Source organism: Dromaius novaehollandiae, chromosome Z (assembly GCF_036370855.1).
Source record: "Dromaius novaehollandiae isolate bDroNov1 chromosome Z, bDroNov1.hap1, whole genome shotgun sequence".
In the NCBI taxonomy this organism is placed as follows: domain Eukaryota; kingdom Metazoa; phylum Chordata; class Aves; order Casuariiformes; family Dromaiidae; genus Dromaius; species Dromaius novaehollandiae.
The window spans coordinates 19,999,265-20,011,427 of record NC_088132.1 but is presented as its reverse complement, the minus strand read 5'-3'; the positions used below and the strand labels follow the sequence as shown (position 1 = coordinate 20,011,427).

General features: G+C 36.5%; 1 long non-coding RNA gene across 1 annotated transcript; it reads right to left on the bottom strand.

Annotated features, from left to right (window-relative positions):
* Positions 1 to 503: 503 nt before the first annotated feature.
* On the bottom strand, positions 504 to 3,334 carry LOC112981840 (uncharacterized). Its single transcript, XR_003258835.2, has 2 exons — positions 2,967 to 3,334; positions 504 to 883 (listed from the first exon to the last, which is right to left on the bottom strand). It is a non-coding gene; the product is annotated as an uncharacterized LOC112981840 (long non-coding RNA).
* Positions 3,335 to 12,163: the final 8,829 nt, after the last annotated feature.

Genomic DNA, 12,163 nt, shown 5'->3' with positions numbered 1-12,163 from the left:
AATTAAAATGTGATTTGTATTACAGAGACAAGGACTAGCTAGTTGTAACTTTCCTTGCAAGATACAGCTTCCAATGTAAATATACCAGTGTGTAATACCACTGTGTAATAGAAATGAATTCTCTCTGTAGAATGAGGGCTTGGGTCTCTTTTCTCTTTTGTAAGAAGACTGGCAGCTTCAGGTCTATGCACTCCTTCTCAGTTTACACTAATTAAGTTCCTATGCTCTTAGATTAGGAATTGATTTCTCCTACTAGGTCTACAATTCTTAGAGTCATTACACACATGTGTAAGGAGAACACAGCATGATACACAACTGAGAAACCAGTAAATCGTATTGGTTTGTCTATCATGAGTGGGATTGAGTGTCAGTTTATTACACGGTGTTTACTTTCACACACTAATCATTCTATTGAACTCCCCAGGACTACTTGGATAAATAAATCTGCACAATTGTGTAAGCGTTCATAGAAACACCATAAGTCCCCAAACATTTTTGAAGGATGTAGTTCATACTAAGAGTTTATTCTTGTATTTTCATTTTAAGTGCCAACTATTTTACACATTTCTGGTTTCTCAGCCCTAAAGCCACAACGTTTAACTGTTTTCTGTTTATGTGGACCCTGAGAAAGGCTGAAGATAGGACACATCTCATTTTTTTCTTTTTATTTTGAGGAAAAAATGTATCTCCTTTTGTTAACCCACACCAAGCACCAGGACATTTTGAGTGTGAAAAGCCCTGATCGCAAGACGGATATAGTCATTTGTGGTGATATTGCTTCTGTTGTGTATGCCAAACTGGAAGAATATCTTCTGCTGCATTTCTCTTCATCTGTGATAGTCTCATCATTTCATTATCTCTTTAGGTCTTTCCTCTGTGGACCCTTGGAGAAATGAAAAAGGAAGAGGCTTTTATTATTTGTTTTGTGTAGATGGACAGTGGTGGAACTTTATCAGTAAGAAGCATTAGCCAAAAAAAGACTTTATCTACAGTTCAACCTAATCACTACCAGCTGGTTGTTCATGGAGTGAGAACGTAAGTGATATGATAGGGACCTAGCAACAGTATCCATACAGTACAGTTAGAGAAACCTAGCTAGATTTGTCCTTATTTTTGCCGCTCCTACTTTTCTCAGTTTTAATAATTCATGTAATCTCTTCAGGCAGGACAGTACAGCACGTTAGCACACCAAGCACAGGAGCACGTAGCAGCAATGTGTAGGACTGCTCTTTAGTGAAAGAACTGAGAAGGGAAGTCTTTGCTCAGCATGGTCAAACAGCTTCCCTTTAAAAAAAAGAAAGAAAGAAAACACTGGTAGTTCATTTTTTTATGGGGCTAATCTGAAGATATTTGGCAAGATTACAAAGCAACTAGAAATTTTTTAAACAATAAACAGATGCTTTTGCATGAAGTGGTAGATACTGGCACTATGGCTGGTTAGGGTTAGAGTTTTTTGCTATTCATAGCCTGACATATTTTCAATTTTTAGAAAAAACTGATTGAACTGTTGACTTAGATTATCAGACTCCTTAAAGCAAATACTGAGTCTTATAAAAGAAAATTAACTCATACTCTTTGATTAATAAAACCACTACTTTTTGACTGAACCCAGCCTAGTAACAATTTTAATGACAGCGCTACCAGAGAACATTGCTATGTGATGATCTCTGCAAAGATTAAGAAGAAAATGGATGAATGACTGAAAGCTGAACTAGCTTCCAGTAATGTGATGATTACAGAGGCATTTTAACAGTGAAAATAATGAACTGTGGATTCTTCCAAGTGACTCTTCAGAATACCATTTGGCAAAGTTTCATCTGGAAAGAGTGTGTGCCCACACAGAGTTGGCTCTGTGTGGACTGCAAGGATAACCAGCAAGATGCAGTTGCTGATTCAGCCAGGCATTTGAGGACATGAATAGTCTCATTGAAGTCAAGGAGATTACTCACGTACTTGAAGTTAACCACGTATTTAAGTATCTTTCTGAAATGGATGCCTGCGCTTGCAGTACGGCAGTAGGAAACTGGTTTGCTAGAGACTGGCTGCAAATCATCTTCTTAATATTTGTTTGGAAAGTTTGTCAGAGCTTTCCCATGAAAAGATACATTTCTCCACCCAAACGAACTGCCAGGATAGCCAGGGGCAAGTAGTTAAAACAGATAAAATATTTCTTTGCCTTGTTCTTTAAGACTGTGCTGGGGCATGGAGTAACCTCTTTTCACTTTGCCTTGCACATCAAGAGAGCCATTTTTTTTCTGGACTTGATTTTCTCCTATTTGAATCTTAATAAGTGTGCTTATTACTGTAGCAAATCCTCCTCCTGGGAAGCGCTTTTGAAGATGAAATTAAAGAATAAGTGCTGACTGATTTGCAAAATGTTATTCATGTTTGTTGGTCTTCACTATGGTGAAAATATCCCAACAACATTATTTAAGAAGTTTGCTATGGAGTCCCAATCGCTGTCAATGATCAGCATTTTCAGGTGAAATGAAATTGAAACTGAAAGGGAAGATGGTATTTCTGTTCTCATTGAACTTCAAGTAGAGCGATAAAGAAAGAAGTGAATGCCCTTGCTTTAGTATTAATTATGAAAACAATATGCTCCAAAAATAGCCATTCTTTTAAAACAATTTAAACAGTAAAAAGAGAGACAGTGAGCCTTGTATATAGAACAAAAACCTGCCGAATTTCCAAAACTACATAACCTTCATAGCTAACTACCCAAGAAAGGACTATGACTTGTTAATCTGAAAGACTTAATGTTTTACACAAAAAGGATACAATACATAGAAGTCATGAGGATTTATTTAGTATATTGGCTCAATTTTTCCTCATAGGATGAACGTCATAAGCTGTGCAAGAAAGTGAGATATCTACAGCAGACAGCAGTATCTTGTCAAGAGGAAAAGGTAGTCCTTGATAAAGATATATGACTTCAGATACTTTGGCTTTACTCCAGTTCCTACCTTGAACTTCCCGCATTATCAGGGACAAGTCACAAACCTTTGTACCTTGTTGCTTCGTATCAAAAATGTAGATAATTCTTCTTCTGTTTTCTTTCTTCTTATTGTTTGTGGCAATTCCTAAACTCGCTCAGTGATGCTTTGACACAACAAAGCCCTATTTGGAGGTTGGTGGCTACAAACTGCTGAAATGTAAACAGATTGTCACCAAATTAAGGAATTACCTAAGCAATAGACTTCGTCCTCTCACTGCTACTTTTGGCTAATATTAAAACTGTGTTTACTGCACAGGTTAATACAAACCAACAGCTGGCAAAACATTTAGTACATTTCTGAAAAGGGAGGTGGATTCAGTAGTGGCTAGTTTCCATTTCTGCCAGGATCCCACCTCTGACTGTTAAAAGGGGCATGGTAGGGCTCTTCCCTGTGCAGAAAAAGGAAAAGGCCTGGGGCAAGAAGCAGAAGAAGAAAGCATGCTATATTATTTTAGGGGGTGCATGAAATTATGTCCCCAGTGTTCAGAAATAGCCTGTGAAAAGGAACCATGGCTTGTCATTGAATGCCTCAGTGTACATAGCTATGAGATCTATAATGATGAAGATGAGACAGGCTAAATAAATGAGATGCACTTCTTCTCCTATTTGCTCGCTTTTGACCCTGCTCCTACTTTGTGCTGTTGGTTCTCAACCACTGTCTGGAACCAAGACTGAACCAGCATCTATTGCAATTGGCTGCATTATAATACTTCCCCACCCCCACCCCCCGCCCCATAACTCTTCATCTTTCTTACTAAACAGTTCTCTTCAATATCATATGCATGACAATAGCCTCTGAAATTTTCGCATCAAATAATCTGCCATTGATAGAAATGTGCGTTCCTTTTCCAGGCCTGGTTGTGAGAAAACTCAGCCTAGAAAGCCACGAGTTTATGTCTGAGAACATGGCTTCTGTCCAATAACATGTCAAATTTGTCAAAAATGTCTGACTGAAGTCCTTTATTATCACACACTGGTGAAATGATTTGCCTGAAGGGGAAACAGAGCGTTAATAAAAGGAATGAATTGCACATTGTTCGCGAGAGACTGTACTGGTAGAGTCCTCTGTGGACTGTACATTCCAGCAGCCACCCCAGGTCCTCTCTCTGATTGATATTCATCTGCATAAAAGCGTAAGAGTCAACAGTGGATGGGTAGCACAGATCAGTCATTCCCAGGATGTCTCACAGAAAATGTTTCCCAGACTAGATCATATGCCTCCCAGTCTTCAACTGTGGCAATATATCATTTTTGTGTTGTCAATGATTCATCAGCATGATGACATGGCAAAATTGGCAATTCATGCTTTAAATATTCCTGCCATAATTTCAAGATATAACGTCCATTCAGAAACGTGGAGAAAACTGAACATGGACTTCTTATTGCCCTAAAATATGCTTATTTTTTGGTTAGGTTTCTAAAGGACCTGAGTACATGGATGTTACCTTATAAGCCTTGCAAAATTTTTTAACTCCTTCTTGAGAGAAAAACATAGTAAATTTCTCTGCCTTTCTAAATGGATCTTACATCTTTATGAACTAATAAGAGCTTAATAGCCTTACTAGAAATTGGTTGGCCCAAATCATAGGAGGAAGAGGAAAAAAGCTTCATAATTTAACATACATGAAGGTAAAACAAGAAAGCCATTAAAATTAAGAGGATAAGCATTGTGTTGTAATGTGAGGAAACCTTCATGCAAGAACGACTTCCTCAGTAAGCTGCTGAAAGTCTAACTTTCTACTGAGGAAATTAGAATATATATTAAACTATTTTACATATTCTTATTTTACAAGTACAGAAATGTCAGCATTTTAACAGACAGCCCAACTCCACTCATGATGTGATGGATCAGTGAATGTCTTTCAAATCAGGAACTTTCTAAAAAGCTGTCCTTGCTGGCTTTGATAGCCAAGTACTTGAAAATATATAGAGAAAAGGGAAAGTATTTGATTTCCCAAACCACAGGTTAGGAGTGGCCAAGGTGTTCAGAAAGAAGAAGAAAGAAAACAGAACAAAACAAACCACCAAACCTTTACCTAGAAGAAAGTCTCCACAAGTACCATCCCAAAGTCCCTACTTGGTATAAGGCTCAAATCTGAAATCCATCAAGACTCCAGATGGCCTCCAGGACCTATGCTAGCACGTCCTTCAGTAGGTCACAGGCCTGCTCTTGTTATTCAAATTGTTCTTTCTATATTGACTCGCTCAATCATGTAAATGTCCCAGTTCACCAAATAACTACACTCCCTGAAGAGATTATGTTCTCTCAAAGAAAATATTAAGGCAGTGTATTGCCCTTTATGACATCTAAGAGTATTTTCTGAATTTGAACTCTTTTGAGAGGGGAAAAAAAATCCTTCTATAACTGTTTTGGCAGTATCTTCCTCTTTTACATATGCTTCTGCATAAAGAATCAGCAATAAATGCGTTTTCCTGCTACAACCTGAAACTTACCCTCCAACCCTCTTTAGTTGCCAAAGTGATTTAAGCCACAGTATGACAAGTAGAAATGATAAGAACGAGATCTAGAGGCTTACATTAAAAGATTTTTTTCAGTAACTATTATCAAAAAGCCTTTCTTCAGTATGTCTTTCCTGCTAATGAGGTTCTGAAGAAGAAACGTGTTCTATGTGAAGTCGAAAAGCAGTTGATAGCTTCCCATAGAGCACGATGATTCATTTTTGCAATCACTTTGCTGAAATCAGCATGTTGAATGCCAGAAAGAAAGTGACCCAGAAATGACTTTGAGTAGCTTCATAGACTGAAGCAAATATTTACATTACTTCAGGCAATCAGGAGGTGGGGTGGCACAATGAAAGCCGTATTTGTCCTAAGGATTATGTTACTGTTCCAAACACAGCCTATCTGTGCATAAAGCAAGCAGCATTTTAACTACCTTTCTCCTCCCCGTCATCAAAATATTCTTAGGCTCTGCTGTGTGAACTGTGTGGTTGCAAGTTGTCAGGACACAGGGGGCACTTTCTTGCTAAGGGAAAGGGATGGTCTTCTGAGCAATCAAAATGCTCAAATCAAAGATGCACAAAAGGTGAATGGAACTCTCTAATTTCATTATTTGTGATATCAACAGGGAATTTGATAACTTTGCCTACAGGATTTTATTGAATAATATATAAATACTGGGAGAAGGCTGGTATTTGTACAGGAAAAAAACTGCCTTTTTAGGAAAGAAAAAATAGTATTACTACCATTTAGAGGACCATCTATGAGCAAGATACAGCTGTCAAAAATGGATGAAAAATAAATACCAGATATTTCTGTTATATAGTTTTATATATTTCTGTACCTCTTTGAGACAACTGTAGCACTTTGAACATTTAAGCAATCCTCTGGAAATCAGTATGACTTAGGACTGAGACCAACAAGCAAGGGAGTCAGACACTCTACCAAATGCTAGGCTCATCATTTTTATTTCATTTGTTTAATAAACAGTTGTAAGGAGAGTTCATAAAATGGTTTGCAATGGAAAATGTTCAAGAGGGATTCAGAGTTGTTTTATATGGGTAAAACATTTAGGTTGTCTCTTGCAAACTTGCTCACAGGGTCAGATCTGTCCTTACATATGAGATCCTCTATCAACTGGAGGCCCGCAGGACTGATTTACTATCTTTACTCTGTTATTGTCTCCTTTCCTAGACATTTTTTTTTCTTCTACAGAGGCAGGACAATCACTCTATTACTAGTATCACTTTACTACTTTAAGCTGTATTGCTTAATTCTGATTTGTCAGCCATATGCTCTTGTTTAGACTTTTACCCAGTAAGGTGATGGCAGTAAAGTTACTTATCTGTTAAGATTTCTGTCAGTAAAACTTGAACCTGAATTTATTGTCCAAATCATTGTCCACAAATACATGCAGCATGCCATTCCCTTTTTGTAGTATTGGTTCTTGGAATTTGACTTTGAATGCAAATAAAAAAGGATTTGACGGTCAAAAAATGATTTTTTTTCTTTAAAATGAAACTAGTAATGATAGTCTTTATTAAAATGAACACATATATTTACCAACAAAAAATACTGCTAGTTTACAATTAAATTTCTAACACTTAGAATCTATTTTTTAATCCTGTTTTTCAGTGCATTCTTCTAAATAAAAGACTACACCTCTTTGTTCTTGCAACAATAACTTTGAATGGTTGTGAAAAGACCTCACATAGTGCTATCTGAATAGCTGTACCTGCTTTATATTTTATATGGTGTAACAGACATTAAAAAGACATTCTCTTAAAACATATCCCTAATACAAAAAATGAATTTTGTATTCTTTCATAATCCATAGGCCAAATTTTACTGTTCTAACAGTAACATTTTTCTGCACAAAATTATAGCAATATCCCTTTTAATTTAAAAAGATTTCTGTGATCTCACAGGTTTCCTAAATATGATCAATTCAGTGATCATATACAAGGGTTTTGGTATGACACCAGTGGTCAGCAATAACCAGGCAACGGACACAGCAATGCTTAGAAGCATGCAAGGAAGATCTGTGTGCTCTACTGTCCCCAAGTTAATGTAGAACTTCAAACTTCTGAGCTCATCCTGCTGTTTTCTATCCACATGAATGTCACACAAAAAAGAAGTAAAAGAATTGCTCAAGAATATAACATAGCTTCTGAACCAATTTTGGATAACTAGGTCTTCAAGATAAGCTATGTGAGACCAGTGTTTCTTCTCAGTCATTCATACCATGTGCTACCATGACTGTAATTAAAAGACATTTCTTTCGGATATGTTTCTTTCAGAGTAGAGCCAACAAAATCAAGCAAAGCTATAGGGAAATGTCAGCCCTTAAGACTAGATATGTTTGCTGGGAAAGAATGCTTTTAAACAGACTTCACAGAGATTTTTTATCTTATAAACAGTATTCCTTAGCATAGAAAAAATTATAAAAAAAATAGTTCTTGGTTTGTTCTGATTCTAAACATATTTACAAAGCAAATTTAATCTATGCCTGATGGAAAGGTCAAGTACAGATGGCACTAATCTCTCTTTAATTTATGTAAGAGAAAAGTATCTTTTCTTTTTAGGGCAGGATGCTCTTATATTCTGTTTCTATAGTAAATTCATAGCTATTCTGAGAAAGACAAACTTGCTGTAACAGAGCAAATGGAAGTAAAACAAAGTCTCTTTCTACTGGAAGGTGATGGATGTTTTCTACTGATCTCATGTTTACTGGGTATACGTTAGTTCTTTATATCAAAGACATCTTTTAGGCTTGGTTCAGAAAAAGTGTTGGCAACATTAAAAATACTCACACAAGCTTTTTGGATAGTTTAGTAACTGTCTAAAATTACTAAACAAAACCACCATACTATCTTAGTAGATTATACAGGGATATATGAGATGCAACTACATGGTGTAACCAGACATTATTTGAGTTTGCACGTCACCTACCTCCACTAACCAGTTCTCTTTTTTCAGAGTGAAATGCTGAGAAAGATTTTGAAACTTCAGACTTTCAAACATTGTGTCAGTACATCCACTTTTAAAAGGATACATTTTACCACACCCCAGAAGTCAGACGGCTCACTTTAAAGAGATACAGCAGATTCCTTTTTTCGTTTTGCCTTTTTTTGTTATCCTGTTCTCTTTCAGTCTGTAGGTAATGGTAGTGTGCCTTCCAAAGGCAGAGATCCTGTTCTGCCTTCAGTTCCCAAGTTCACGATTTCTGGCTTACTGGTGGATCCAAACACTTCTGATCCCTTCTGCAGCCTCTCATGGCATTTGTAGAGAGACGGTCATGCAGCCTTAGATCAAAACTAGATCTGACAATTGGCAGAGAGATTCCAAAGAATTTTAATTGCTGTAAGTGCAATAAAACTTCACAGCTAGATTGTTTTCACAGAATCTTTAAAACACCGAAGTTTTCAGATGTGAAAGTTAGAATTTTGCTCTCTTCTTGGACAGTTTGTGAACTGAAGAGCATCCACTTGCTGGATGGTTTCTATCGTTATCAGAATACAGTTATTTTAAACGGAAAGCAAACTGAATCTGTCTTTTTGGATTGTCCCCTACTGTCTCTGAATTACACACCTTACAGAGTGAGATGTCTTTCAAAGAAAGAGCTTCAGTAGCATGGATATAAGAATGGACTGGGTGTTGCTCTGTTTCTGTGATTTCACAAATTGTCTGAAGAATCTCCATCATGTCAGGAAGCAGTCAAAATGATAGAAGAATCAAAATGATAGAAAAGGAATAATAATACAAAAATGAACTCTATTTGTAATTTTCCACCTGCTTTTGGTTTGATTTGTTCTTTTTCTCCATGTGCAGGAGGCATAGCTTTGTAAAGTGCTTTGAGATACTTTACATTATACTACTAGAAAAAGTCCTGTAAATCAGAAAAAAAAAATGCAACGAAATTCAAGATGAAAAGAACTCAGCTTTATGAAATGGCAGATGGCACTGTTCTTTATCAAAGACTTAGCAGCCAAAGTAGCCCAAAGTCAACCAAGTCAAGAAAAAGCTGTGTAAGTTGTTTAACAGCAAAATTAATTACTCCTTGAAATAGCTTTTTAAGTAGCGTTATATGTTTTCCAGTCTCTAAATAGTGAAGTTACAACTCAACTGTAAGTTACTGGATTCAGTGATAATCTTCTGCCCATGAAGTCTGTTAATGTAATTGAGAAACCTAAATCAAACCTAAATCTTTGAGGTTTTCATGCTTCAAAAAATGGAAATCAAGGTATTCTTTTTCCTGGACATAAGGAGCTCCCTCTAACAGAGGCTCCTGGCATCTCTCTTTTGTCATTTCTACTCTTTCTTCACTTGCAGTCAAGAGGGTTAACAGGAATGAAGGCTTCTAATCACTTAAAACTTTTATTTCACCACTTCCAGCAGTAGGCCTTTTTTTCTGCCAGCTTTGACTCCCATTTAAATGAACTTTCTAATCATAATATGATAAATCTATCACTGTTGTTATTACTCTTTATCCAGTATTACAGCTATGAGTGGGTAGGTGACAGTTACAGTTCTGCATTTTCCTTGAAATCATTTCAGCATAACTCTAGGAGACATTTGGGAAGGTAGGTTAATAGTATTTTCGAATTTCCTTCATAGTAGAAAAAGAAAATATGTGCACCTTCGCCTACTGCCCAAAAACTCAATCAGAGAAGGAAAGGCTATATACTGCACATTCGTTACAGTTTGGACGGAATACACATCCTGATGCTTAACTTCCATGCCAGACAATAAAGGTAGAAAATGTTTTTCAAAATAGTCACAACTTGGACTAGTTCTGTTCCCTAGATTCAAGTACTTAAAAAAATAATAAAACCTAACCTGAATTCATAGATGATGGTCTGTTTGATGACACACTGAAAGAGAAATTTTCCAAGATTTTTCTTCAAGCTTTTTCTTCAAATCATGCCCCACAGTTGAAAGCTGGGTGAGGAATAAAAGAATCTAAAAAGGTTAAAGTCAGGACAGCATTGTCATTTGAGGGCTTGCCTCTGCTCTCCTTGAAGCTATTTGCAATACCCTGTTTGATCACAGAAGTTGCATTGAGAAGTCTCACTCTTAGTAAGCATATATTTCTTCCTTACTGGAAATGGTGAAGTTTTTCATTCTTTGAATGCAATTAGAATGCTTATTCAAACTTTATGTCATGCTATGTGTGTCCACATCAACTTTCCTAACAAAAATAAAAACAAATAATAATTTAATTTATTATAAAATAGACCAAAAATCCAACTGTAATCTCATTTTTTAGGCTGGATCAAGATCATTAAAAATGCAATCATTTCTGGGTTAGCTGGCCATGTATCTTCTTCTCCCCATAATTCAGCTGATCAATGAGAAAGAGAAAAAAATTGAAGGTTCCTTTCTTGACAAAGTTTGTCAGGAAAACAGGGTACATTTATGAAGCTGCAGAATCGTAACAATTCCAGTAACTGTACTGCAACAGGCTTGCTGTCATCATGAGAGCAGATCAAGGAATCCTATAGATAGGAGATATTTGATCTCTCTTTAATCTCTCTTCGGTGCACAAGTATTATCAGTGCACTTCACCTACTTCAGCTCCTAGGTATTGACCTTACTTCCTACTGGAAGTTATTTGACAGATTGGACATTTCCCCACTGGAAAATACTTTCTTGCATTTCGACCTAAAAATTCCAGCACCATTTTGTTACCCAGATATGGTGCTATGTTTTTATATACCATTTTTAGATATCCAAGTGAGCATCAGGGAGCCCCAGTTGGCAGTCTTTTTGATCTTCATAACTACATAATTATTTTCATATCCAAATGCATTGCACATAAGGAAAAAGCTGTGTTTTTTGTGTTTTTTTTTGGTTTTGCTTTTTTCCCCTAAAGACATGCTATTAACAACAAATTTGCTACAGCTTTGATAGGCTAGAGAAGATTTTAGAAGAGGGCTTATCCTGTAAGCCCAATGCTGGTTTCAGTTCAACTAGCTTTGGTAAGGGAAAAACAATACAAAACAAAACAAACAAACAAAACCCCAGAACATAGCCATCAGATAGGTACATAGACAGAAACAGAAAGTGTACCAACAAGAAGTCCAGCTTCCTATTTTTGGAACCTAGCTGTATGGAACAGACACCCTCAGTACAAATTTAACACCACACAGAGTAGGGATTTTTGGAAAGATACTGTGAGAGATAACACCCCATTTTTTTCCACAGGTATGTTCTTTTATACTGATGTAACAAGATAAAACAGTCTCTAAATGAGCATATGTATCAGAACACCAGAAGGTAAGTTTAAGTATCACTGGCAGGCCCAGCAGTGGGGTTAAGAGGGGAAAAAGCACAAACAACTATATGAGTAGAAAAGCATTCCCCTTACAATTTCTATTTTAATAAGGTGGCAATGTCCTAAGTAAAAGATATGTGCCTTATTTCTTAATTTGTCTTGAATTTTAACCGATGGACAAGCACATAGTGAGAATAACGGCACAATTTCCAAGGCACAAATCATCAGTTTCACTTTCTTGACTTTTTACCTCTTTTCCACATTTTCTTGATTGAGACTATACAAGACAGGCCCATGGAAACCTTGCTCAACTATTACTGTATCTCAAAATCAGCCAGACTTTGACTGCTGCATGTACTGACTTTATTCCTTCAGATCATGTAAAAGCTACTTCAAATGGGAAGCCTGTATTGTAATAGGCAAACTTT